The sequence below is a fragment of the Balaenoptera acutorostrata genome, chromosome 9 (assembly GCF_949987535.1).
Source record: "Balaenoptera acutorostrata chromosome 9, mBalAcu1.1, whole genome shotgun sequence".
NCBI lineage: Eukaryota > Metazoa > Chordata > Mammalia > Artiodactyla > Balaenopteridae > Balaenoptera > Balaenoptera acutorostrata.
Window position 1 is genome coordinate 65,339,233 of NC_080072.1, and position 25,658 is coordinate 65,364,890.

Here is a 25,658-nt window from a genome sequence, read left to right on the forward strand (position 1 = left end):
TACAATACCAAATAAATGAAGATGAAATATGCAACCTACCTGAAAAAGAATTCAGAGTAATGATAGTAAAGATGATCCAAAATCTCGGAAACAGAATGGAGAAAATACAAGAAACATTTAACAAGGATCTAGAAGAACTAAAGAGCAAACAAACGGTGATGAACAACACAATAATTGAAAATAAAAATATTCTAGAAGTAATCAATAGCAGAATAACTGAGGCAGAAGGACGGATAAGTGAGCTGGAAGATTAAATGGTGGAAATAACTGCCAGGGAACAGAATAAAGAAAAAAGAATGAAAAGAATTGAGGACAGTCTCAGAGACCTCTGGGACAACATAAAACGCACCAACATTCGAATTATAGGGGTCCCAGAAGAAGAAGAGAAAAAGAAAGGGTCGGAGAAAATGTTCGAAGAGATTATAGTCACAAACTTCCCTAACATGAGAAAGGAAATAGTCAATCAAGTCCAGAAAGCACAGAGAGTCCCATACAGGATAAACCCAAAGAGAAACACGCCGAGACACATATTAATCAAACAATCAAAAATTAAATACAGGGCTTCCTGGATGGCACAGTGGTTAAGAAGCCACCTGCCAATGCAGGAGACACGGGTTCGAGCCCTGGCTTGGGAAGATCCCACATGCTGCGGAGCAACTAAGCCCTTGTGCCACAACTACTGAGCCTGCACTGTAGAGCCTCTGAGCCACAACTACCGAGCCTGCATATCACAACTACTGAAGCCTGCATGCCTAGAGCCCGTGCTCCACAACAAGAGAAGCTGCCACAATGAGAAGCCTGCGTACCGCAATGAAGAGTAGACCCCACTTGCCACAACTAGAGAAAGACCACGCACAGCAACGAAGACCCAACATAGCCAAAAGTAAAAATTAATTAATTAATTTAAAAAAATTAAATACAAAGAAAAAATATTAAAAGCAGCAAGGGAAAAGCAACAAATAACATACAAAGGAATCACCATAAGATTAACAGCTGATCTTTCAGCAGAAACTCTGCAAGCCAGAAGGGAGTGGCAGGACATATTTAAAGTGATGAAAGGGAAAAACCCACAACCAAGATTACTCTACCCAGCAAGGATCTAATTCAGATTAGATGGAAAAATTAAGACCTTTACAGACAAGCAAAAGCTAAGAGAATTCAGCACCACCAAACCAGCTTTATGACAAATGCTAAAGGAATTTCTCTAGGCAGGAAACACAACAGAAGGAAAAGACCTACAATAACAAACCCAAAACAATTAAGAAAATGGTAATAGGAACATACATATCGATAATGACCTTAAATGTAAACGGATTAAATGCTCCCACCAAAAGACATAGACTGGATGAAGGGATACAAAAACAAAACCCGTATATATGCTGTCTACAAGAGACCCACTTCAGGGCTAGGGACACATACAGACGGAAAGTGAGGGGATGGAAAAAGATATTCCATGCAAATGGAAATCAAAAGAAAGCTGGAGTAGCAATTCTCATATCAGACAAAATAGACTTTAAAATAAAGACTATTACAAGAGGCAAAGAAGAACACTACATAATGATCCAGGGATCAAACCAAGAAGAAGATATAACAATGGTAAATATTTATGCACTCAACATAGGAGCACCTCAATGCATAAGGCAAATGCTAACAGCCATAAAAGGGGAAATTGACAGTAACACAATAATAGTAGGGGGCTTTAACACCCCACTTTCACCAATGGGCAGATCATCCAAAATGAAAATAAATAAAGAAACACAAGCTTTATTTTTTTAAGTTTTTTCAGTTTATTTTTTATTTTAAAATTATAGATACAGGGCTTCCCTGGTGGCGCAGTGGTTGAGAATCTGCCTGCCAATGCAGGGGACACGGGTTCGAGCCCTGGTCTGGGAAGATCCCACATGCCATGGAGCAACTGGGCCCGTGAGCCACAATTACTGAGCCTGTGCGTCTGGAACCTGTGCTCCGCAACAAGAGAGGCCGCGATGGTGAGAGGCCCGCACACCACGATGAAGAGTGGTCCCCACTTGCCGCAACTAGAGAAAGCCCTCGCACAGAAACGAAGACTCAACACAGTCATAAATAAATAAATAAATAAATAAATAAAAGAACGTGAATTTCTAAAAAAAAAAAAAAATTATAGATACATAGATGAATATATCCATATTATTAATACCAGTTTTGCAGTGACTCTATAAACACTTTCCTTTAATGTGCATATAAATGTAGTCTACATTTTTGTGGAACTATTGCATAAGGAAACACAAGTTTTAAATGACACATTAAACAACAGGGACTTAATTGATATTTATAGGACATTCAATCCAAAAACAACAGAATACACTTTCTTCTCAAGTGCTCATGGAACACTCTCCTGGATAGACCATATCTTGGGTCACAAATCAAGCCTTGGTAAATTTAAGAAAATTGAAATTGTATCAGTATCTTTTCCAACCAGAATGCTACAAGACTAGATATCAATTACAGGAAAAAAAACTGTAAAAAATACAAACACATGGAGGCTAAACAACACACTACTAAATAACCAAGAGATCACTGAATAAATCAAATAAGAAATCAAAAAATACCTAGAAACAAATGACAATGAAAACATGATGACCCAAATCCGATGGGATGCAGCAAAAACAGTTCTAAGAGGGAAGTTTATAGCAATACAATCCTACCTCAAGAAACAAGAAACATCTCAAATAAATAACCTAACCTTACACCAAAAGCAATTAGAGAAAGAAGAACAAAAAGACCCCCAAAGTCAGCAGAAGGAAAGAAACCATAAAGATCAGAGCAGAAATAAATGAAATAGAAACAAAGAAAATAATAGCAAAGATCAATAAAACTAAAAGCTGGTTCTTTGAGAAGATAAACAAAATTGATAAGCCATTAGCCAGACTCATCAAGAAAAAAAGGGAGAAGACTCAAATCAACAGAATTAGAAATGAAAAAGGAGAAGTAACAACTGACACTGCAGAAATACAAAGGATCATTAGAGATTACTACAAACAACTATATGCCAATAAAATGGACAACCTGGAAGAAATGGACAAATTCTTAGAAAGGTATAACCTTCTGAGACTGAACCAGGAAGAAATAGAAAATACAAATAGGCAAATCACAAGCACTGAAATCGAAACTGTGATTAAAAATCTTCCAACAAACAAAAACCCAGCACCAGATGGCTTCACAGGCAAATTCTATCAAACATTTAGAGAAAAGCTAACACCCATCCTTCTCAAACTCTTCCAAAATATAGCAGAGGGAGGAACACACCCAAATTCATTCTACGAGGCCACCATCACCCTGATACCAAAACCAGACAAAGATGTCACAAAAAAAGAAAACTACAGGCCAATATCACTGATGCACATGGATGCAAAAATCCTTAACAAAATGCTAGCAAACAGAATCCAAAAACACATTAAAAGGATCATACACCATGATCAAGTGGCATTTATCCCCGGAATGCAAGGATTCTTCAATATATGCAAATCAATCAATGTGATACACAATATTAACAAATTGAAGTATACAAACCATGTGATAATCTCAATAGATGCAGAAAAAGCTTTTGACAAAATTCAACACAGATTTATGTTAAAAACTCTCCAGAAAGTAGGCATAGAGGGAACCTACCTCAACATAAAAAGGCCATATAAGACACACCCACAGCCAACATCATTCTTAATGGTGAAAAACTGAAACCATTTCCTCTAAGATCAGGAAAAAGACAAGGTTGCACATGCTCACCATTATTCAACATAGTTTTGGAAGTTTTAGCCACAGCAATCAGAGAAGAAAAAGAAATAAAATGAATCTAAATTGGAAAAGATGAAATAAAACTGTCACTGTTTGTAGATGACAAGATACTATACATAGAGAATCCTAAAGATGCCACCAGAAAACTACTAGAGCCAATCAGTGAATTTGGTAAAGTGGCAGGATACACAGTTAAAGCACAGAAATCTCTTGCATTCCTATACACTAATGATGAAAAATCTGAAAGAGAAATTAAGGAAACACTCCCATTTACCATTGCAACAAAAAGAATAAAATACCTAGGAATAAACCTATCTAAGGAGACAGAAGACCTGTATGCAGAAAGCTGTAAGACACTGATGAAACAAATTAAAGATGATACAAACAGATGGAGAGCTATACCATGTTCCTGGATTGGAAGAATCAACATTGTGAAAATGACCATCCTACCTAAAACAATCTACAGATTCAATGCAATCCCTATCAAACTACCAATGGCATTTTTCACAGAACTAGAACAAAAACTTTCACAATTTGTGTGGAAACACAAAAAACCCCGAATAGCCAAAGCAATCTTCAGAAAGAAAAACAGAGCTGGAGGAATAAGGTTCCCTGGCTTCAGACTATACTACAAAGCTACAGTAATCAAGACAGTATGGTACTGGCACAGAAACAGAAATATAGCTCAATGGAACAGGATAGAAAGCCCAAATATAAACCCACGCACATATGGTCACCTTATCTTTTTTTTTTTTAATAAATAAATTAATTTATTTATTTTTGGCTGTGTTGGGTCTTTGTTTCTGTGTGAGGGCTTTCTCTAGTTGCGGCAAGCGGGGTCCACTCTTCATCGCGGTGCAGGGGCCTCTCACTATCATGGCCTCTCTTGTTGCGGAGCACAGGCTCCAGACGCGCAGGCTTAGTAGTTGTGGCTCGCAGGCCTAGTTGCTCTGTGGCATGTGGGATCTTCCCAGACCAGGGCTTGAACCTATGTCCCCTGCATTGGCAGGCAGATTCTCAACCACTGTGCCACCATGGAAACCCCAACCTTATCTTTGATAAAGGAAGCAAGAGTATACAATGAAGAAAAGTCAACCCTTCAATAAGTGGTGCTGGGAAAACTGGACAGCTACATGTAAAAAGTGAAATTAGAACACTCCCTAACACCATACACAAAAATAAACTCAAAATGGATTAAAGACCTAAATGTAAGGCCAGACACTATAAAACTCTTGGAGGAAAACATAGGCAGAACACTCTATGACATAAATCACAGCAAGATCCTTTTTGACCCACCTCCTAGAGAAATGGAAATAAAAACAAAAATAAACAAATGGGACCTAATGAAACTTAAAAGCTTTTGCACAGCAAAGGAAACCATAAAAAAGATGAAAAGACAACCCTCAAAATGGGAGAAAATATTTTCAAACGAAGCAACTGACAAAGATTAAGCTCCAAAATATACAAGCAGCTCATGCAGCTCAATATCAAAAAAACAAACAACCCAATCCAAAAATGGGCAGAAGATCTAAATAGACATTTCTCCAAAGAAGATACACAGATTGCCAACAAACACATGAAAGGATGCTCAACATCACTAATCATTAGAGAAATGCAAATCAAAACTACAATGAGGTATCACCTCACACCAGTCAGAATGGTCATCATCAAAAATCTACAAACAATAAATGGTGGAGAGGGTGTGGAGAAAAGGGAACCCTCTTGCACTGTTGGTGGGAATGTAAATTGATAGAGCCACTATGGAGAACAGTATGGAGGTTCCTTAAAAAACTACAAATAGAATTACCATATGATCCAGCAATCCCACTACTGGGCATATACCCTGAGAAAACCATAATTTGAAAAGAGTCATGTACCACAATGTTCATTGCAGCACATGGAAGCAACCTAAGTGTTCATCGACAGATGAATGGATAAAGAAGATGTGGCACATATATACAATAGAATATTACTCACCATAAAAAGAAACAAAATTAAGTTATTTGTAGTGAGGTGGATGGACCTAGAGTCTGTCATACAGACTGAAGTAAGTCTGAAAGAGAAAAACAAATACCGTATGCTAACACATATATATGGAATCTAAAAAAAAGAAAAAATGGTTCTGATGAACCTAGGGGCAGGACAGGAGTAAAGACGCAGGCATAGAGAATGGACTTGAGGACATGGGGAGGGGGAAGGGTAAGCTGGGATGAAGTGAGAGAGTGGCATGGACATATATACACTACCAAATGTAAAATAGCTAGCTAGTCGGAAGCAGCTGCATAGCACAGGGAGATCAGCTCGGTGCTTTGTGACCACCTAGAGGGGTGGGATAGAGAGTGTGGGAGGGAGGCGCGAGAGGAAGGGGATAAGGGGATATACGTATGCATATAGCTGATTCACTTTGTTATACAGCAGAAACTAGCACAACATTGTAAAAGAATTATACTCCAATAAAGATGTTAAAAAAAAAAAAAGAGAGAGAGAGAGAGAAGGCAGCATCTTGAACTCAGCCAAACCTGCCTGTTATCTTTCCCCTCAATCCTGGTATGTCCTTTTACTTGTTCATTTTTACCCATCCCCCCTAGCTAGAAACCTCAAGATAATACTAGAACAAAGCTGGTGTGGGGGGGGGGGATCATTTTTTGGACTTTTAAGAACTAAACTTTTTCTCCTCCAGGATCCTCAAAAGAGTTTTTCCTCTCATTCACACATAGAAAGAAGTAGGTGATCTTAAGATCAAGTGATGCCATTTCTCTGAATCTACTCTAGAGATACACTCATACAGGTACATAAAGAAACATCTATAAGCATGTCCTTTGTAAGAGAGAAAAAGTGGAAACAGCCTAAAAGTCAATTAATAACAACACAGGCTAAATAAACCATGGTATATTCATAACAAAGAATACAATGCAGCAGCCAAAATGAATGAAGTAGTTCTATAAGTATCAATACAGAAAGCACTCCAAGACTGATTGTTTAGTGAGAAAGGCAATTCGAAGAATGATCGATATTGTAACATAGCACTGGTATAAAAAAAAATAACCACCAAAAAATCAACAACCTAAAATGGTAAATTGTTTCCTATGGCTACATATATATGCATTAAATGCATAGAACATGGTCTGGGAGAATACACACAAAACTGGTAACAGTTGTTACCTCTCAGAAGGTGGGAAGCGAACGAGGGCTGAGAATGATGGTCAAAAAATTTAGTGTTATCTGTATTTAAATTTTTTCACAGGTGTAATAATGCATTCATGTGTACATAATCAAAGATTTTAAGGTAAGAAAATCATTAAGCATGTACAGTACTGTTTTTTTTGAATTTTATTTTATTTATTTTTTATACAGCAGGTTCTTATTAGTCATCCATTTTATACACATCAGTGTATACATGTCAATTCCAATCTCCCAATTCATCCCACCACACCCCCACGCCCCACCCATGGCCGCTTTTCCCCCTTAGTGTCCATACGTTTGCTCTCTACATCTCAATTTCTGTCCTGCAAACTGGTTAATCTGTACAATTTTTCTAGGTTCCACATATGTGCATTAATATACAATATTTGTTTTTCTCTTTCTGACTTACTTCAGTCTGTATGACAGTCTCTACATCCATCCACGTCTCAACAAATAACCCAATTTCATTCCTTTTCATGGCTGAGTAATATTCCATTGTATATATATACCACAACTTCCTTATCCATTCGGCTGTCAATGGGCTTTTAGGTTGCTTCCATGACCTAGCTATTGTAAATAGTGCTGCAATGAACATTGGGGTGCATGTGTCTTTTTGAATTATGATTTTCTCCAGGTATATGCCCAGTAGTGGGATTGCTGGGTCATATGGTAATTCTATTGATAGTTTTTTAAGGAACCTCCATACTGTTCTCCATAGTGGCTGTATCAATTTACATTCCCACCAACAGTGCAAGAGGGTTCCTTTTTCTCCACACCCTCTCCAGCATTTGCTGTTTGTAGATTTTCTGATGATGCCCATTCTAACTGGTGTGAGATGATACCTCATTGTAATTTTGATTTGCATTTCTCTAATAATTAGTGATGTTGAGCAGCTTTTTGTGTGCTTCTTGGCCATCTGTATGTCTTCTTTGGAGAAATGTCTATTTAGGTCTTCTGCTCATTTTTGGATTGGGGTGTTTGTTTCTTTAATATTGAGCTGCATGAGCTGTTTATATATTTTGGAGATTAATCCTTTGTCCGTTGATTCTTTTGCAAATATTTTCTCCCATTTTGAGGGTTGTCTTTTCATCTTGTTTATGGTTTCCTTTGCTGTGCAAAAGCTTTTAAGTTTCATTAAGTCCCATTTGTTTATTTTTGGTTTTATTTCCATTACTCTAGGAGGTGGATTAAAAAAGATCTTGCTGTGATTTATGTCAAAGAGTGTTCTTCCTATGTTTTCCTCTAAGAGGTTTATAGTGTCCGGTCTTACATTTAGGTCTCTAATCCATTTTGAGTTTATTTTTGTGTGTGGTGTTAGAGAGTATTCTAATTTCATTCTTTAACATGTAGCTGTCCAGGGCTTCCCTGGTGGCGCAGTGGTTGAGAATCTGCCTGCCAATGCAGGGGACACGGGTTCGAGCCCTGGTCTGGGAAGATCCCACATGCCACGGAGCAACTGGGCCCGTGAGCCACAATTACTGAGCTTGCGCGTCTGGAGCCTGTGCTCCGCAACGAGAGGCCGTGATGGTGAGAGGCCCGCGCACCGCGATGAAGAGTGGTCCCCACTTGCCGCAACTAGAGAAAGCCCTCGCACAGAAACGAAGACTCAACACAGTCATAAATAAATAAATAAATAAATAAAAGAACGTGAATTTCTTTAAAAAAAAAAAAACAAACATGTAGCTGTCCAGTTTTCCCAGCACCACTTATTGAAGAGACTGTCTTTTCTCCATTGTATATCCTTGCCTCCTTTGTCATAGATTAATTGACCATAGGTGCTTGGTTTATCTCTGGGCTTTCTATCTTGTTCCATTGATCTATGTTTCTGTTTTTGTGTCAGTAGCATATTGTCTTGATTACTGTAGGTTTGTAGTCTGAAGTCAGGGAGGCTGATTCCTCCAGCTCAGTTTTTTTCCCTCAAGACTGCTTTGGCTATTCGGGGTCTTTTGTGTCTCCGTACAAATTTTAAGATTTTTTGTTCTAGTTCCGTAAAAAATGCCATTGGTAATTTGATAGGGATTGCGTTGAATCTGTAGATTGATTTGGGTAGTATAGTCATTTTCACAATATTGATTCTCCAATCCAAGAACATGGTATATCTCTCCATCTGTTGGTATCATCTTTAATTTCTTTCATCAGTGTCTTATAGTTTTCTGCAGACAGTTCTTTTGTCTCCCTAGGTAGGTTTATTCCTAGGTATTTTATTCTTTTTGTTGCAGTGGTAAATGGGAGTGTTTCCTTAATTTCTCTTTCAGATTTTTCATCATTAGTTTATAGGAATGCAAGAGATTTCTGTGCATTAATTTTGTATCCTGCAACTTTACCAAATTCATTGATTAGCTCTAGTAGTTTTCTGGTGGCATCTTTAGGATTCTCTATGTATAGTATCATGTCATCTGTAAACAGTGACAGTTTTACTTCTTTTCCAATGGGATTCCTTTTATTTCTTTTTCTTCTCTGATTGCCATGGCTAGGACTTCCAAAACTATGTTGAATAATAGTGATGAAAGTGGACATCCTTGTCTTGTTCCTGACCTTAGAGGAAATGGTTTCAGTTTTTCACCATTGAGAATGATGTTTGCTCTGGGTTTGTTGTATATGGCCTTTATTATGTTGAGGTAGGTTCCCTCTATGCCCACTTTCTGGAGCGTTTTTATCAGAAATCGGTGTTGAATTGTGTCAAAATCTTTCTCTGCATCTATTGAGATGATCATATGGTTTTTATTCTTCATTTTGTTAATATGGTGTATCACATTGATTGATTTGTGTATATTGAAGAATCCTTGCATCCCTGAGATAAATCCCACTTGATCATGGTGTATGATCCTTTTAATGTGCTGTTGGATTCTGTTTGCTAGTATTTTGTTGAGGATTTTTGCATCAATATTCATCAGTGATATTGGTCTGTAATTTTCTTTTTTTGTAGTGTCTTTGTCTGGTTTTGGTATCAGGGTGATGGTGGCCTCATAGAATGAGTTTGGGAGTGTTCCTTCCTCTGCAATTTTCTGGAAGAGTTTGAGAAGGATGGGTGTTAGCTCTTCTCTAAATGTTTGATAGAATTTGCCTGAGAAGCCATCTGGTCCTGGGCTTTTGTTTGTTGGAAGATTTTTAATCACAGTTTCAATTTCATTACTTGTGATTGGTCTGTTCATATTTTCTATTTCTTCCTGGTTCAGTCTTAGAAGGTTATACCTTTCTAAGAATTTGTCCATTTCTTCTGGGTTGTCCATTTTATTGGCATAGAGTTGCCTGTAGTAGTCTCTTAGGATGCTTTGTATTTGTGTGGTGTCTGTTGTAACTCCTCCTTTTTCATTTCTAATTTTATTGATTTGAGTCCTCTCCCTCTTTTTCTTGATGAGTCTTGCTAAGGTTTATCAATTTTGTTTATCTTCTCAAAGAACCAGCTTTTAGTTTTATTGATCTTTGCTATTGTTTTGTTTGTTTCTATTTCATTTATTTCTGCTCTGATCTTTATGATTTCTTTCCTTCTGCTAATTTTGGGTTTTGTTTGTTCTTCTTTCTCTAGTTCCTTTAGGTGTAAGGTTAGATTGTTTATTTGAGATTTTTCTTGTTTCTTGAGGTAGGCTTGTATAGCTATAAACTTCTCTCTTAGAACTGCTTTTGCCACATCCGATAGGTTTTGGATTGTCGTATTTTCATCATCATTTGTCTGTAAGTATTTTTTGATTTCCTCTTTGATTTCTTCAGTGATCTCTTGGTTATTTAGTAATGTATTGTTTAGCCTCCATGTGTTTGTGTTTTTTACATTTTTCTCCCTGTAATTCATTTCTAATCTCATAGCATTGTGGTCAAAATAGATGCTTGATATGATTTCAATTTTCTTCAATTTACTGAGGCTTGATTTGTGACCCAAGATGTGTTCTATCCTGGAGGATGTTCTGTGTGCACTTGAGAAGAAAGTGTAATCTGCTGTTTTTGGATGGAATGTCCTATAAATATCAATTAAATCTATCTAGTCTATTGTGTCATTTAAAGCTTGTGTTTCCTTATTAATTTTCTGTTTGGATGATCTGTCCATTGCTGTAAGTGAGGTGTTAAAGTCCCTCACTATTATTGTGTCACTGTTGATTTCCTCTTTTATAGCTGTTAGCAGTTGCCTTATGTATTGAGGTGCTCCCCTGTTGGGTGCATATATATGTATAATTGTTATATCTTCTTCTTGGATTGACCCCTTGATCATTATGTAGTGTCCTTCCTTGTCTCTTGTAACAGTTTTTATTTTAAAGTCTATTTTATCTAACATGAGTATTGCTACTCCAGCTTTCTTCTGATTTCCACTGGCAAAGAATATCTTTTTCCATCCCCTCACTTTCAGTATGTATGTGTCCCTAGGTCTGAAGTGGGTCTCTTGTAGACAGCATATACATGGGTGTTGTTTTTGTATCCATTCAGCAAGCCTGTGTCTTTTGGTTGGAGCATTTAATCCTTTCACATTTAAGGTAATTATCGATATGTATGTTCCTCTTACCAGTTTCTTAATTGTTTTGGGTTTGTTTTTGTAGGTCCTTTTCTCCTCTTGTGTTTCCCACTTAGAGAAGTTCCTTTAGCATTTGTTGTAGAGCTGGTTTGGTGGTGCTGAATTCTCTTAGCTTTTGCTTGTCTGTAAAGCTTTTGATTTCTCCATCGAATCTGAATGAGATCCTTCCTGGGTGGAGTAATCTTGGTTGTAGGTTTTTCCCTTTCATCACTTTAAGTATATCATGCCACTCCCTTCTGGCTTGTAGAGTTTCTGCAGAGAAATCAGCTGTTAACCTTATGGGAGTTCCCTTGTATGTTATTTGTCGTTTTTCCCTTGCTGCTTTCAATAATTTTCCTTTGTCTTTAATTTTTGCCAATTTGATTGCTATGTGTCTCGGCGTGTTTCTCCTTGGGTTTAACCTGCCTGGGACTCTCTGTGCTTCCTGGACTTGGGTGGCTGTTTCCTTTCCCATGTTAGGGAAGTTTTCGACTATAATCTCTTCAAATATTTTCTCTGGTCCTTTCTCTCTCTCTTCTCCTTCTGGGACCCCTATAGTGCGAATGTTGTTGCGTTTAACGTTGTCCCAGAGGTCTCTTAGGCTGTCTTCATTTCTTTTCATTCTTTTTTCTTTAGTCTGTTCCGCAGCAGTGAATTCCACCATTCTGTCTTCCAGGTCACTTATCCCTTCTTCTGCCTCAGTTATTCTACTATTTATCCCTTCTAGTGTATTTTTCATTTCAATTATTGTATTGTTCATCTCTGTTTGTTTGTTCTTTAATTCTTCTAGGTCTTTGTTAACCTTTTCTTGCATCTTCTCGATCTTTGCCTCCATTCTTTTTCCAAGGTCCTGGATCATCTTCAGTATCATTATTCTGAATTCTTTTTCTGGAAGGTTGCCTATCTCCACTTCATTTAGTTGTTTTTCTGGAGTTTTGTCTTGTTTCTTCATCTGGTACATAGCCCTCTGCCTTTTCATCTTGTCTATCTTTCTATGAATGTGGTTTTGTTCCACAGGCTACAGGATTGTAGTTCTTCTTGCTTCTGCTGTCTGCCTTTTGGTCTGCATTACTGTTTTTAATAGTGAAAATTTTGAACTACCTAAATATCTAGCAAATGAAGTATGATTAAATCAATCATGGTACGATCATATGGCAGAATTTAATAAAAATGATGCCATTCATTTTTATATGCACAGGTGTAAAGAAGTTAATTTATAGTTCCATTTAAAAGGAAGTATATAGTAATTATTGTGTTCTGCATTATCCCTTTTTTGTGAACAAGTACATTCACAAAAAGGTTTGAGATAATTTTATATAAAAGGTTTGTAGGTGTTTCTACATCAGTGGGATTCTTGTGTTTTCTTTTGCTTCTTTATTTCCTAATTTTTCTATAAGAAATAAGTAATAAGAAAAATCCTATTTTTAAAAATGTAAATAAAATGAGGAAATTGAACTAGGAATGATGAGAGAGAGAAAAAGTTAAGAGGAAGAAACACATGATGGTAGATGGGGATAACAAAGTAGAGAAAAGATGTTATTGGGATTTTTTTTTTAAGAGATTTTCTTATTTTCAAGAGAGTTAAGGGGAAATTATTTTTGTTCTCAGAGTCTTTCAGTGTACTTTCCAAGCCATCAAATTCCTAAATATAACCAAAGATGATGATTTTACAAGTGAGCCAACATAAACATAGTAGATGTTTATACTTCTACATTAACAACATGGCATTAGAGCTGCAAAAGTTCTTTCAAATTGGCTCTTTTATTTTTCTAAAAATTTCCATTTTGAGCCCCCCTTTAAAATATAGCATTCCTCCACCCCCCTACCCCCTACCCCCACCACCCCTGCTGTGGCTTTAAAGTTCAAGATGAGGCAGAAGATTAACATAGCAACATTTAGGAGTGAGGATGGAGCAGGTGGAGGAGCAAGAGGGAGGTAGGAGAACGTTAAGCATTTGGGTAGGAAAAGGAGGGGAGGACATTTTTTTAGTGTTACCCTCAAGTAGGACTACCCAAAATCTAGTATGTATTCAGGTCATCTAGGGATCTTCTGAAAAGGCAGGACTGGGGCAGGACTTCCAGATGATGCTCATGCTACTGGTCCATAGACAACTTTGAGCAGCAAAGCCTTAGAATCTGGGAATTTGCTATTCCACCTTGGTCCATCTGCATTTCAAACTGGAAACGTCTATTGTGATAACTTCTTCCTAACCTAGTTTTTTTTTTTGTTTTTGGTTTTTTGTTTGTTCCATCAAAATACCAAATAGTGGAAACTCTTCAGAAAGTCATTTTATCATATACAAGGTACAGTTTAAGGCCCTATGCATGGAAGTGAGTAAAATGGGAAATAGAACATGGAGTAGTCAGGAACCCCTAATATACAAATGTTACTTGTTATAAAGGGTGTGGTATTATGGAAAAAGCCCTGGACTGGACGGCAGAAGACCTGATTTCTATCCTAGTGATCGTTACCTAGCTGTGTGCCTCTGTGCCTATCATTTCTCTCCAGTTCTCTGTTTCCTTTTCTGTCAGATAAAAGAATTGATCCACATGGCTTCTAAAATCTTTTCAGCTCTGACACTTGAGGAATCTATAAAGGAGATCTTATATCAACAGGAAGGGAAGAAAGGAACGATGTGCTCCCACACACAGAGCTGCCAAGGATCCTGTACATGTGATATTATAATGGAGGAATTTTCCCCTTGTCTGCCCAGATGCAAACATGTTATTGGAGTGAGACACTGGGAAACTTGCCTGGTATGAAATTCTAGTACCCCGACTTCCCGGTTTGGGCAATTTAGTGGCTTGGGAATCTGTCCTCACCCCTGTAAAGTAAAGCAGACCATGTAAACAGGCTCTCCAAGAACCTCAGTGTGGCTCTGGCAGCTTTGATTCTGAGGTTCTCCATCTTTGGGGCCACCCTCGGCTTTCACCTCATTCCTGTACACTGATCATCAGCCAAATTCTGAAGGCCCTTGAGCTTAAGGTCCCAGCCAAATGGCCCTACAGCCTTCCTGCTTGAGAAAGCCTCCAGTTCCCAGCCTGCGGCCAAATCCAATTTTCCTAGCAACTCATACCTTGCCCCCATAGCACCCCACTGGATCCCAAGTCTCCCAGACACTGCAGACTCTACTCAGGCCTGTAGCAGCCAAGCCTAAGGGAACTGGGCAGGCCTACAGTGATGTCCTCAGAGGCAGGCCTATCCTCAAAGTGAGGATCAGCCCTGAGTCTGATAAGCACAGGGTAGGAAAGGGACCTGCTGCAGTGAGATTACCCAGACTCTGAGGCCATCTCCTGCAGCTCCGCCTCACGCCTCAACAGACCTGCCCTCCTTTCCTTTTAAATTACAGGCCTGTGGCTATTCTAACAAAGACTCACAAGTCACCCATAAACACGCCTGAATCACAAGCTTCAGGCAGCTTCCTGTGGTTTGCCTAAGCTGGCAGTGGGAAGGCAGCCAGACTCCCCGCCATGTTCCTGAGACCATGTCCTCAGCAGACACTCAGGGCATGGCCTCCTGAGGTGGCCACTTGGGAAGTAGTGACCCTGAGGGCTGCCGAAGGGTTTATTTTTTCCCTCTAGTCCCAGCCTAGGCTGGGCTGAATGATGGGGCTGCTGGTACAAAGGGTGCTTTTTATAAAGTTCTTCCTTGGTATTTTTGGTGTCTGGAAAGGGCTTCCTCTCCTCCCACGGTTAATTAGCAGCATGAGAGCATTACCCTTTCCTCAACAGAAAGTCTGTTCCTGGCCCCGAGGCCAGGCAGAGGGGGCGGCAGGTGTGGCCAAATGCTCCCTGAGGTTAACCTCAAACTTAAACTTAGACGTGGTTAGAAGCAGTGTGAGAGGCAGGGTTAGCTTACATTTGGGGCAGAGTGGGCAATCGGGCACAGGTCCCTGACAAGCTAGGGAATTGTTTTCTAGCAACTCAGTCAGGTGAGGGGACAGGAGAAGGGGGTGGGGAACCAATGGGTGTTGGACACGTTTGTGAATTGTTCCTACAACAAAGGCTTTTTAAAAACAACAGAGTGGAGCTTTATATATTTGAATGAGAAGCCCACAGAAGGACCTATTGTCAGGAGGAAAAATTGCATGAGTAATTGTGCATGACTTCAGTCTTCCCAGTTGAAATGTTAGGCGTGTTAAGGATGACTGTGGACATTCCATTGTTTTCAGTGTGGGGAAGAGGGAGGAAGGAACTCCTGGGAGGTGGGGAGGTAAGAAACTTAGAAGCTCTCCCCCACAACTTTTCCTTGCTGGGTCCCATGTTTCTTCTACTTAATTGAGCTACCACCTCCTACAGGAAGCCTTCCTTGATACATAACTCCTATCTTTTCATTATTTATTAGACTCTGATACTGTTGGTAGGCCACAGCACAGTGGGCCTGGATCCAGGACCAGACTCCACCACTTCCTAAATGTATAACCTTGGGCAAGTTACTGATCTTCCCTGTGCCTCAGTTTCCTCATCTATAAATGGGAGTAATATCTACCTTCTAGGGTTGTTGAGATCATTAAATGTGTTAATACATATAAGACACATAGAACAGTGCCTGATGTATAGTACATACTCAGTAAATATTAGCAATTATTATTTTTTATTTGTAACCACAGTGGCTAGCAAAGTTTGTAATATATCATGGTTCAGAGGTTTTTCAACCCTCATATGCATCATAATTGCTTGAGGAGCTTTAAAAATACATGGACCTGGGCTCCATTGGTCTAGCAGTGAAAACTGGTCATGGTATTTTAGAAAAGTTGCCTGGGTGGTTTTATTATGCAACCAATGTTATAGCTGCTTAATGAATATTTGTTGAATGAATGTATGAATGAACCAAATGGGATTAGAACAAATAAGCTCAGGTTACCCCTTCCTTAGGAACATCAAGACATGATTCTGTCTCCTTCAGAAAGTTGTCTCTTCCTGAGACAGGCTTCAAGCAAACAACATGACAATGAATATAGTGGAATATACGAAAGAATCACAATTCTATTCATCTCAACATATTGCAATATTGAAGAAATAGGGAGAAAATGATTGGCGCTAATATTAGAGATCAATAGGTATTTCCTCTTGTTCTCCCTTCTGTTGAGGCAGACTTATTGCTCAGACAGAGGCCATAACAACTCTAGCCAGAAGGTGAACTTTGACCTTTCCTCCAGCTTTAATTTTGATTTGCAATCCAATCGTTAATTTAGTGGACATAATGAAACATTTAAAGACCTCAAATAAAGCATTTGCCCCACTCTAATATGTAATTATGTGCAGGATAATAACACAATTGTAATAAACTGCTTTACCTAGATGGCTTACAAAGTTTAAACTGACTGCTGCTTGTAGAACATTATGTCAGGTATCTCACAATAGAAATAAGAAACTATAGCCAGGGCCTAACTTATATATTAGTGGGGGAAATAAAGATAAACATTCTGAAAGCTAGAGAAAAATAAATAGAACAGAAACAAATGTAACATTTAAACAGTGTATAGCAGCATAAAGAGGGCTTTGGAGTCAGACTTTAGGCCTATTTCTTATTAATTGTGTGACCTCAATAATTCAATTAACCTTCCAGAGTTTCAGCTTGCTCATTGACCAAATGTGGACGTTTTTATTTTTTTATTTTTTTGCCGTGCCACACGGCTTGTGGGATCTTAGTTCCCCGACCAGGGATTGAACCTGGGCCCTCGGCAGTGCAAGTGCAGAGTCCTAACCACTGGACCGCCAGGGAATTCCCCCAAATGGGGATTTTGCTGCCTACATCACAGGATTGTTGTGAGGCTTCAAAGCAACAATATATGCAAGTGTCTAGTGCTTTTCATTAAATAAAATTATGTTAATTAACAAAGAAGCTGTATTCCAACAGCATGCTTTATTGTCAGAAATTTCATTATCAAGAGGACAGATAATATGTAACGGGGGAAGCAAACAAGATGGAGAACTAAGCATAAACATACACCAGCTCTCTCACCCCAAATCCCTTGAAAGACAGAATAATCAGTAAGTCCTGACCAGTAGTGGCAAACGAGAGGAGGCAAAAGTGAAAAATCTGGATAGACAGCATGGGGGGGTCCGACTGATAGAGAACCCAGAGCAGAGTATTTTTTAATTAATTAATTAATTATTAATTATTTTTGGCTGCATTGGGTCTTCGTTGCTGCGCATGGGCTTTCTCTAGTTATGGCGAGCAGGGGCTACTCTTCGTTGCAGTACGTGGGCTTCTCATTGCGGTGGCTTCTGTTGTTGCGGAGCATGGGCTCTAGGTGCACGGGCTTCAGAAGTTGCAGCACGTGGGCTCAGTAGTTGTGGCGCACGGGCTTAGTTTCTCCATGGCATGTGGGATCTTCCCAGAGCAGGGCTCGAACCCGTGTCCCCTGCATTGGCAGGGGGATTCTTAACCACTGCGCCACCAGGGAAGTCCCAGAGCAGAGTATTAACACACTCCAAAACACTCTCGAGAGACAATTTCAAGCAGAGGATCTCCAGGCTCCGAGGAAGGAGAGAGAAAGAATGAGAGGGGATTGTGAAGCAATCATCAGGGTTGTTAATCTTTAAACGGCTCTCTGAGCAACAGACCTCTCTCCTCCTTTTCTCCACTTCAGGCAGCTGCAGGTGGGGGTGGGGGTGGGGTTGGTTAACCCCAGATAAAACACAGAGCTTCACCCTAAGAAAGGAAATCACCTGTCCCAGGAGGGCACCTGCTGGGGATAAGGCCTGTGAGAAAAGCACGGCTGAAAGTAACCCCAACCACCTTTCACAGACACAGAAAGAAGAAAAAGAAAAATTGTTCCTGTCCAGTTTGTCAACTGTGGCTTCATTGAAGTAAATGCCTCCTTATTTTGTCATCTGGGGATGGATGAAGTGGGAGGGGGATGATCCCCAGGCCTGCCTGCCTGCCTGCTCCAAGCACCTTACATGGAAAACTGTAGTCAAAATGTCCTACTTACAGAGTCCTAACTAACCCTCTAGTGGTCAGCGGAGCCTGTAGAGGAAACAGCTCAAAACCGAAGGAGAGGGACTTCCCTGGTGGTGCAGGGGTTAAGAATCTGCCTGCCAATGCAGGGGACACAGGTTCGAGCCCTGGTCTGGGAAGATCCCACATGCCGCGGAGCAATTAAGCCCGTGCGCCACAACTACTGAGCCTGTGCTCTAGAGCCTGTGAGCCACAACTACTGAGCCCGTGTGCCACAACTACTGAAACCCGCGTACCTAGAGCCTGTGCTCTGCAACAAGAGAAGCCACCACAATGAGAAGCCCACGCACCGCAATGAAGAGTAGCCCCTGCTCACCACAACTAGGGAAAGCCTGCACGCAGCAACAAAGACCCAAAGCAGCCATAAATAAATAAATAAATGAATGAATGAATGAATGAATGTATTTTTTTAAAAAAAGAACCGAAGGAGAAACTTAAACAAGATACCTACTAATTAACCTCTCCTTTAAACATAGATATGAATGGAAAACCACGTATCACCAGTTCTTGAGGAAATTCAACAGCTCTAAAGAAAAGGACTAACAATAACAACAGAAAGATGAACAAACTGAAAACTGACCCCAGAGAAAAGACAGATAAAAGAACAGAAAAAAAAGTTGTAAAAATTCTAAATAATATCATCCTTAGAAAGACACATGGGGATATTGCAGGAGGCTGCTGTGAAAAGGAAACAAACAACTGCTAGGATAAAGGAAAAACAACAAGCAACCAAAATGGAAATTTTAAAAGATGATAGTAAAATTAAGTAAAACAATGGATAGAATAAATAATAGGATGTATATGGCAAAAACTGGGGATACTTTCCAGAAGCTAAGTGGGGGTATATCTCCCTGAGTATACAAAAAAGGTCAAGAATGGAAATTTTGAGAGAAAAATCAAGAGACTGCCATGGACTGAATTGTGTCCCCTTCCTCCCAAATTCACATGTTGAACCCCTAACCTCAAGGTATATGGGGATAGGGCCTGTGAGGAGATAATAAAAGTTAAATGAGGGCAGAAGGGTAGGACCCTAATTTGATTGAGCTGGTGCCCTTATAAGAAGAGGAAGAGACACTAGAGCTATCTCTCCATCGTGTGAGGACACAGTGAGAAGGCAGCTGTCTGCAAGTCAGGAAGAGAGCCCTCACCAGAAACTGAGTTGGTCAGCACCTTCATCTTAGCCTTCAAAACTGTAAGAAAATAAATTTCTGTTGTTTAAGCCACCCAGTCTATGGTATTTTGTTATGGCAGCCCAAGTTGAGTAATATAGAGACACAAAGGATTGATTCACAAATGCCTCCATTCATTCAAAAGAAGTATCAAGAGAGAACTGAGATTCGGTGGGGAAGAGGTCTACAAAAAAATAAGAAAAGAAAATTTCCCCAACTCAAAGAAAGGCTCAAGACTTCTTAGGGCCTGCCAAGTGTCAAGCAAGGTAAAATTTCAGAGCCAAGAGAACAAAGAAGAAAACAAAGAGAAAAAGAATTCAGAGAAGAAAAACAGGTTTCCTAAAAGGAACAAAAATGAGATTGGCTTCCAGACTTCCAAAAGGTAACTGAATGCTGGGCAACAATGAAGCAATAACTTCAAAATTTGGAATTAAATACTTTTGAGCCTAGAATTATGTTCCATGCTAGCCAAACTAGCATTCAAGGGAGAGAGCCAAAAAAGACATTTTCTATTTCCCCTTCAGATTGTCAAAAATGAGGAAACTTGATTAAATCCAGCAATAGCAAGGTTTCAGGGGAAATGGTACTCTCAGACTCTGTGGGAATGTCAATTAGTACAACAATTTTTTAGAGAGCCACTTGGAAGTGTGTATCAAAAATTTCCATTTCCAGCTATCTAATCTGGAGAAAAACTTGTACAAATGCGTGAGAGGCTCACACAGACAATGAGGTCAAGAGTGCAGATCCTGGAGTCAGAGTCCTGGGGGTCGAATCCCAGCTCAGCTCAGCCACTCTTAGTCATGGGACTTTGGGTGAGATTAGTTGCCTCAACAGTGAAATAGGGGTGATAATACATAGTACCTATTTCACAGAGTTTTGTTGTTGTTTTGATTCATTTTGTTTTTTAAGAATTGAACAAATTACAATGTGCAAAGTGCTTAAAACAGACCCTGGTACAGTAGTCACACTTTATTGCTGGGGGATACATTCGAAAACACCCAATGGCTACCTGAAAACTTTGAGAGTACTGAACCCTATATATACTATGCTTTTTCCTATTCATTCATACCTATGATAAAGTTTAATTTATAAATTAGGCACAGTAAGAGTTTAACAACAATAAGTAATAATAAAATAGAGCAATTGTTACAACAGAGAGTTGACTCTTGAAAAACGTGGGGATTAGAGGTGCTGATCCCCACTGTAGTCGAAAATCCACATATAACTTTACAGTCGGCCCTCCGAATCTGTGGTTCTGCATCCCAGATTCAACCATCCACGGATTGTGGAATACTGTAGTGTGTATTTATTGGGAAAAAAATCCACGTGTAAGTGGATCTGCACAGTTCAAACCAGTGTCATTCAAAGGTCCGCTGTTCTAAGATAAAAGTTATGTGAATGTGGTCTCTCTCTTTCAAAATACTTTTTTTGTACAAATGTAATGCCCTTTTCATCTTAACTAATAAGCACTTTCTCGCACTGTGGCCATAACTTTTGCAGTTTGAGGTTCAACAGCGAAACTAGCACGCATTTCTTTTTCCTTCTTCACAATTTCATGGCGAGTAGATTCATTCTTACTGTATATCTTTGCAACCTCAGCGTGCAATTGTTTTCTTTCCTTAATAAGTCAAGAACTTTTATCTTTTCACATTAAGGAAGCATTTTATGGCTTCTCTTTGGCATATCCGGATTGCCAGCATCACCGTCCTTGAGCTTTGAAGCCATTGTTAAGCAAGATGAAGGTGACTTGAACACAAGCACTGTGATACTGCAGCAATCCGATAACCTAGACAGCTACTAAGTGACTAAGGGGCAGGATACATCAGACAAAAGGATGATTCACCTCTCGGGTGAGACGTTCGAGATATCATCACGCTACTCAGAACAGCGCACAATTTAAAACAAATGAATTGCTTATTTCTGGAATTTTCCATTTCATATTACAAACCATGGTTGACCATGGATAACTGAAACTGCAGATAAGGGGGGATGACTGTACAGACTAAGCACTAAATAAATGAATATTATTATCATAAAGTGGATATTAGATGTCATGAAAGGACATTAGATATTAAATTGCTTCCAATTTTGAGCTATCGGGGCATTTACAGTGACACAAAATTGGATGACCTAGGGCTTCCCTGGTGGCGCAGTGGTTAAGAATCCGCCTGCCAATGCAGGGGACACGGGTTCGAGCCCTGGTCCGGGATGATCCCACATGCCGCGGAGCAACTAAGCCCGTGCGCCACAACTACTGAGCCTGCACTCTAGAGCCCACGAGCCACAACTACTGAGCCCGCGTGCCACAACTACTGAAGCCCGCGTGCCTAGAGCCCGTGCTCCACAACAAGAGAAGCCACCGCAATGAGAAGCCCGTGCACCGCAATGAAGAGTAGCCCCCGCTCGCCACAACTAGAGAAAGTCCGTGCGCAGCAACGAAGACTCAACTCAGCCAAAGATAAATAAATAAATAAATAAAATTTATTAAAAAAAAAAAAATTGGATGACCTAATATCTATTAATAGGACAACGGTACAGCCATAGTGTGGAATACTATGTAGCTGTGAATAAAAAGGTTATAGAATTATACTGATTGTATATGCTGGCACAGAAAGATCTCAAAGACATGGTTAAATGGAGGTGAGGGAGAGAAAGCAGATTACAATATGCAATATGTACAGATTATCCCATTAAAAAATACAAGCATGTTATACTGGATGTATGTTCAGCAGCATACCACAGGGGGGAAAGCAGGAGGAGCTCTCTGCCCTGGGTGTAGGCAGTAAGTGGACGTGTCAACCGAGGATAACATAAAACAATAATTTTAAACAATAACTTGAAAACAATGATAAATAATAGTAAAATCTGCTTTTTATTATCACCATGAACAGTGAAAATAAACAGAGTCAGTGATAAAATACTCTCTGTCGGAGAGTTTCCTTTTCCCCCAACCTGTAACCCTGTATGCTCCTGCATCTTCCTAAGTGCCTGGAAAAACTTAGAACAGGAACTTATTTACGGTACTTACTAAGTAGGAGGATAATTTACAGAAGGAAATGGGGTTGAGTGAGGGTGTGTAAGATTTTTTTTACCTTTTACTTGCTAGCTTGTTTATTTCTTTAATTTTTTGGCAAAGAATATATTCCTTCATTTATGATTACTTGCTTGTATAGTTAAAACATTTTTAATTTGGAAAAAGGAAATAACATGGTAGGCAAAAGGATTTATTCTAGGAAGTCAGAAAAATGGAGTGCAATGGTAGAATATAACCAGTCTTCCAAATATTTTAGTTCATGGAATACGGATTAGGTATAATGATTGCATTTTCAGAACTAAAAATCAGAACCCAGGACCTGCCAAAGAATTTTTGGTGCAACTTCTGAATAGGAGAGTCAGCCTGGGACATCCAATCTGGATGCCAAAATAATAGAATTTTCAGGACATTTCAGGAATTTTTTCTGATGGTTTATTATCTCAAATAAACTGTTTGAACTGGGCCTGTCCATAAATCCCCAATCCCACTTCATTTTTGGATCCTGTTGGAACTGAGCTCCTGATACGATACCCACTTAAAACCTAGCATTCAGCTTGCCTTACCTTAACTCCCCACAAGTCCTGGGCCTCACAGACTTTGCTCCCCCTGAGAACTGCCAAGAGCCCTGACAGAGCACTCCTAATTTCTCGATTGCCTCAGCAGTATCCACAGGCATACTGTCTGCCCTCACCTAACAGGGTAACTGTTTTCCTGACTCTCTATCAGTCCCCCTGGTTCCCCACTGGCCTTCTGTACCCCGAGCTTGGTCTCCTTCTGCACCCCGAGCTTGGTCTCCTTCTGCATCCCCACCTTCCCAGCTATCCCCCCGGCCCCCTGCCTCCCTTTGCATGCAGCGGAGCCAGCCTGGTCTGAGCTACTGATACCCATCCTGCTGAGGCTAACTCAAACAGTCCCAGGCACAGGGTAAGCTGAGGCCGTGGAAATGAAATTTCTGGGTACAGAAAGGAGGAGGGTGATAGACCCAGAGAAACAGGAAAGAGTTTGCCAGGAAACCAGACTGACGTGGGCTGAGTGGAAAAGAGAAGTTGGAGCAGGACCCGCAGAACAGCTTGGGGCCAGTAAAGGAAGTGGGAGAGAGGTAAGAACTGCACATGCACAGCAGTTTTAGTTTTAAGTGTGAAAAAGGATGTCAAGGTAAATGCACGGATTCATCACTGAGAAGGAGAAAATGGAAATGTTCCAGTGGGCCCTAGAAGATTCTGCTAGGGAACAGGGTAAGGACATGTGTCAGGAAGACCTGCTCCCCGTCCAGGCTGTGCGACATCAAGAAAGTCCTTTAACCTCCTGAGATTCACCTGTCAGTTGGGGGTCCTTCTAAACATGAAATAAATACAGGTAAGTAAAGCTCTCGGGCCGGCATTCAGTAAATCTGAATTTCCTTCTCCTTCCATCAAAATGTGGATGGTCGTGATGCAAACTCACCTGCAGCCTCTCACTACCCACTCCAGCCTCAGTGTCGAGCAGTGGACACAGCAAATAATCGCCAATTATGATAGTTACCATAGAGACAGGGCATCTTATTGCAGGTTCTGTTCTAAACACTTTGCAGCATTAACTCCATCCTCACAGCAACCCTATGAAGTAGATACTATTACTCCTAGTTTACATATGAGAAAGTTAGGGCTCAAGAAATTGAAGTAACTTGCCCAAGACGCATAGCTGATGAGAAGCAGAACCAGGATAAAAATCCAGCTGTAACTGCAAAACCCACGCTCTTTAACGCTGCACTAGATTCCTTCCAATAGTAAGGCAGACAAGAGAGAAAAGGTTAAACAAGGAAAGGTCCTATCAGAGGCATCCATGGAGATGAGTAGGAGGGCTCCTGTGATCCTGTGTCCTTGTGTGGGGACAGCTGCTATAGGAGGATTCCTAGGGAGCTCCCATTTGACCGTGGGATCCAGGGGAAAAGCTACTGCCAAGATGAAGTAATAATCCCCTCCACATCTGCCACAGATGGGTGATGGCATCCGAGAAGAAGCCAATCACATATGTAACCAGTGCAAACAAAGCTGTAGACAGGGGCATTGCCTCATGTTTTGAAAGTATCTTGCAATAAGGGATGGGGTAATAAGTCCAAAGAGAAGGGTGATGAGTTGGCAGGCAGTCTAGAACAAGCCGAGTCAAAGTTTGCCTACGTGACTATAGCTCTGTCCACTCTAATTCCAAATGTTCCATCCTGGTTCTCCAGGCAAAAAGCCTTGGGATGAGAAGGGCCTGAAGGAGACGCCACCTGGGGAAGGTCAAAGCACAAAACAAGTAATGTCCATTTAGCAATGCCAGTGAGAGGAGGTTTTCATTAAGGTTATAATCATCACCACCACTTCATTTATTCACTCATTCAGGTATATATCCAGGAAATATTTATAGAGAGCCTACCGTGCTCCAGGCCCTGTGCTAGATGTAAGAGGTCCCTAGGAGCTTAAGGGTAGTCAGGAAATGGTAGAAAGCAGGCTCTTTCAGCACAGTCAGGTAAAAGCTCTGCTATCAGTGAGGGCCTACCACAGGCTACCACCTAGTCCTCCCTGAAAGGAGGCGACTGTGCCCTTGGAGAGTCAGGAAATGCCTCCAACAATGTGAAAGCCAGATAGGGTGTTTGAGAAGAAGTCCAGCTCCCTCACTGTATAGAGAAGGAAGCCATGGACCTGAGTTATAAAATGGATAAACTGCAAATCAAGACTACATATGGTACGTATCAGCTGAAGGCACTATCACAAATGTCCCAGGAGTTTAAGGGAGGCAAGTATCGCTGTGAGTTAAGAAGACTTCCTCGAAGAGGTGAGACATAAGCTGGGCTTTCCTGGAAAAATAAGGGGTGTGGTGTGCGTGTGTGGGTGTGCGTGTGTTGTGTGAAGGCGAGAACCTGGTTTTAGATACTGATCAATTATTCCTTTAGTCTGTCTCATTTTCTTTTATCTGGTTTGCTAATCACCCAAAGTCCTTCAGATCTGCAATTTTTATTTTTGTTCTTTTGTTTGAGAAGATCTGCCACAAGATGTGATATGAATATTTGCACAGGCTTTGGATCCAACGGACTTGG

At 40.2% G+C, this 25,658-nt stretch overlaps 1 long non-coding RNA gene and 1 other non-coding gene across 2 annotated transcripts in view; one reads left to right on the plus strand and one right to left on the minus strand.

Moving 5' to 3' along the window:
• LOC103001869 (uncharacterized) overlaps positions 1-22,013 on the plus strand; it is an 88,290-nt gene extending 66,277 nt beyond the window's left edge. Inside the window, exon 3 of the long non-coding RNA XR_009009164.1 lies at positions 18,874-22,013. This is a non-coding gene — a long non-coding RNA (uncharacterized LOC103001869). The remainder of the gene's footprint in view (positions 1-18,873) is intronic.
• Positions 17,083-17,155, minus strand: TRNAA-UGC (transfer RNA alanine (anticodon UGC)). Its single transcript has one exon. It is a non-coding gene; the product is annotated as a tRNA-Ala (tRNA).
• Positions 22,014-25,658: the final 3,645 nt, after the last annotated feature.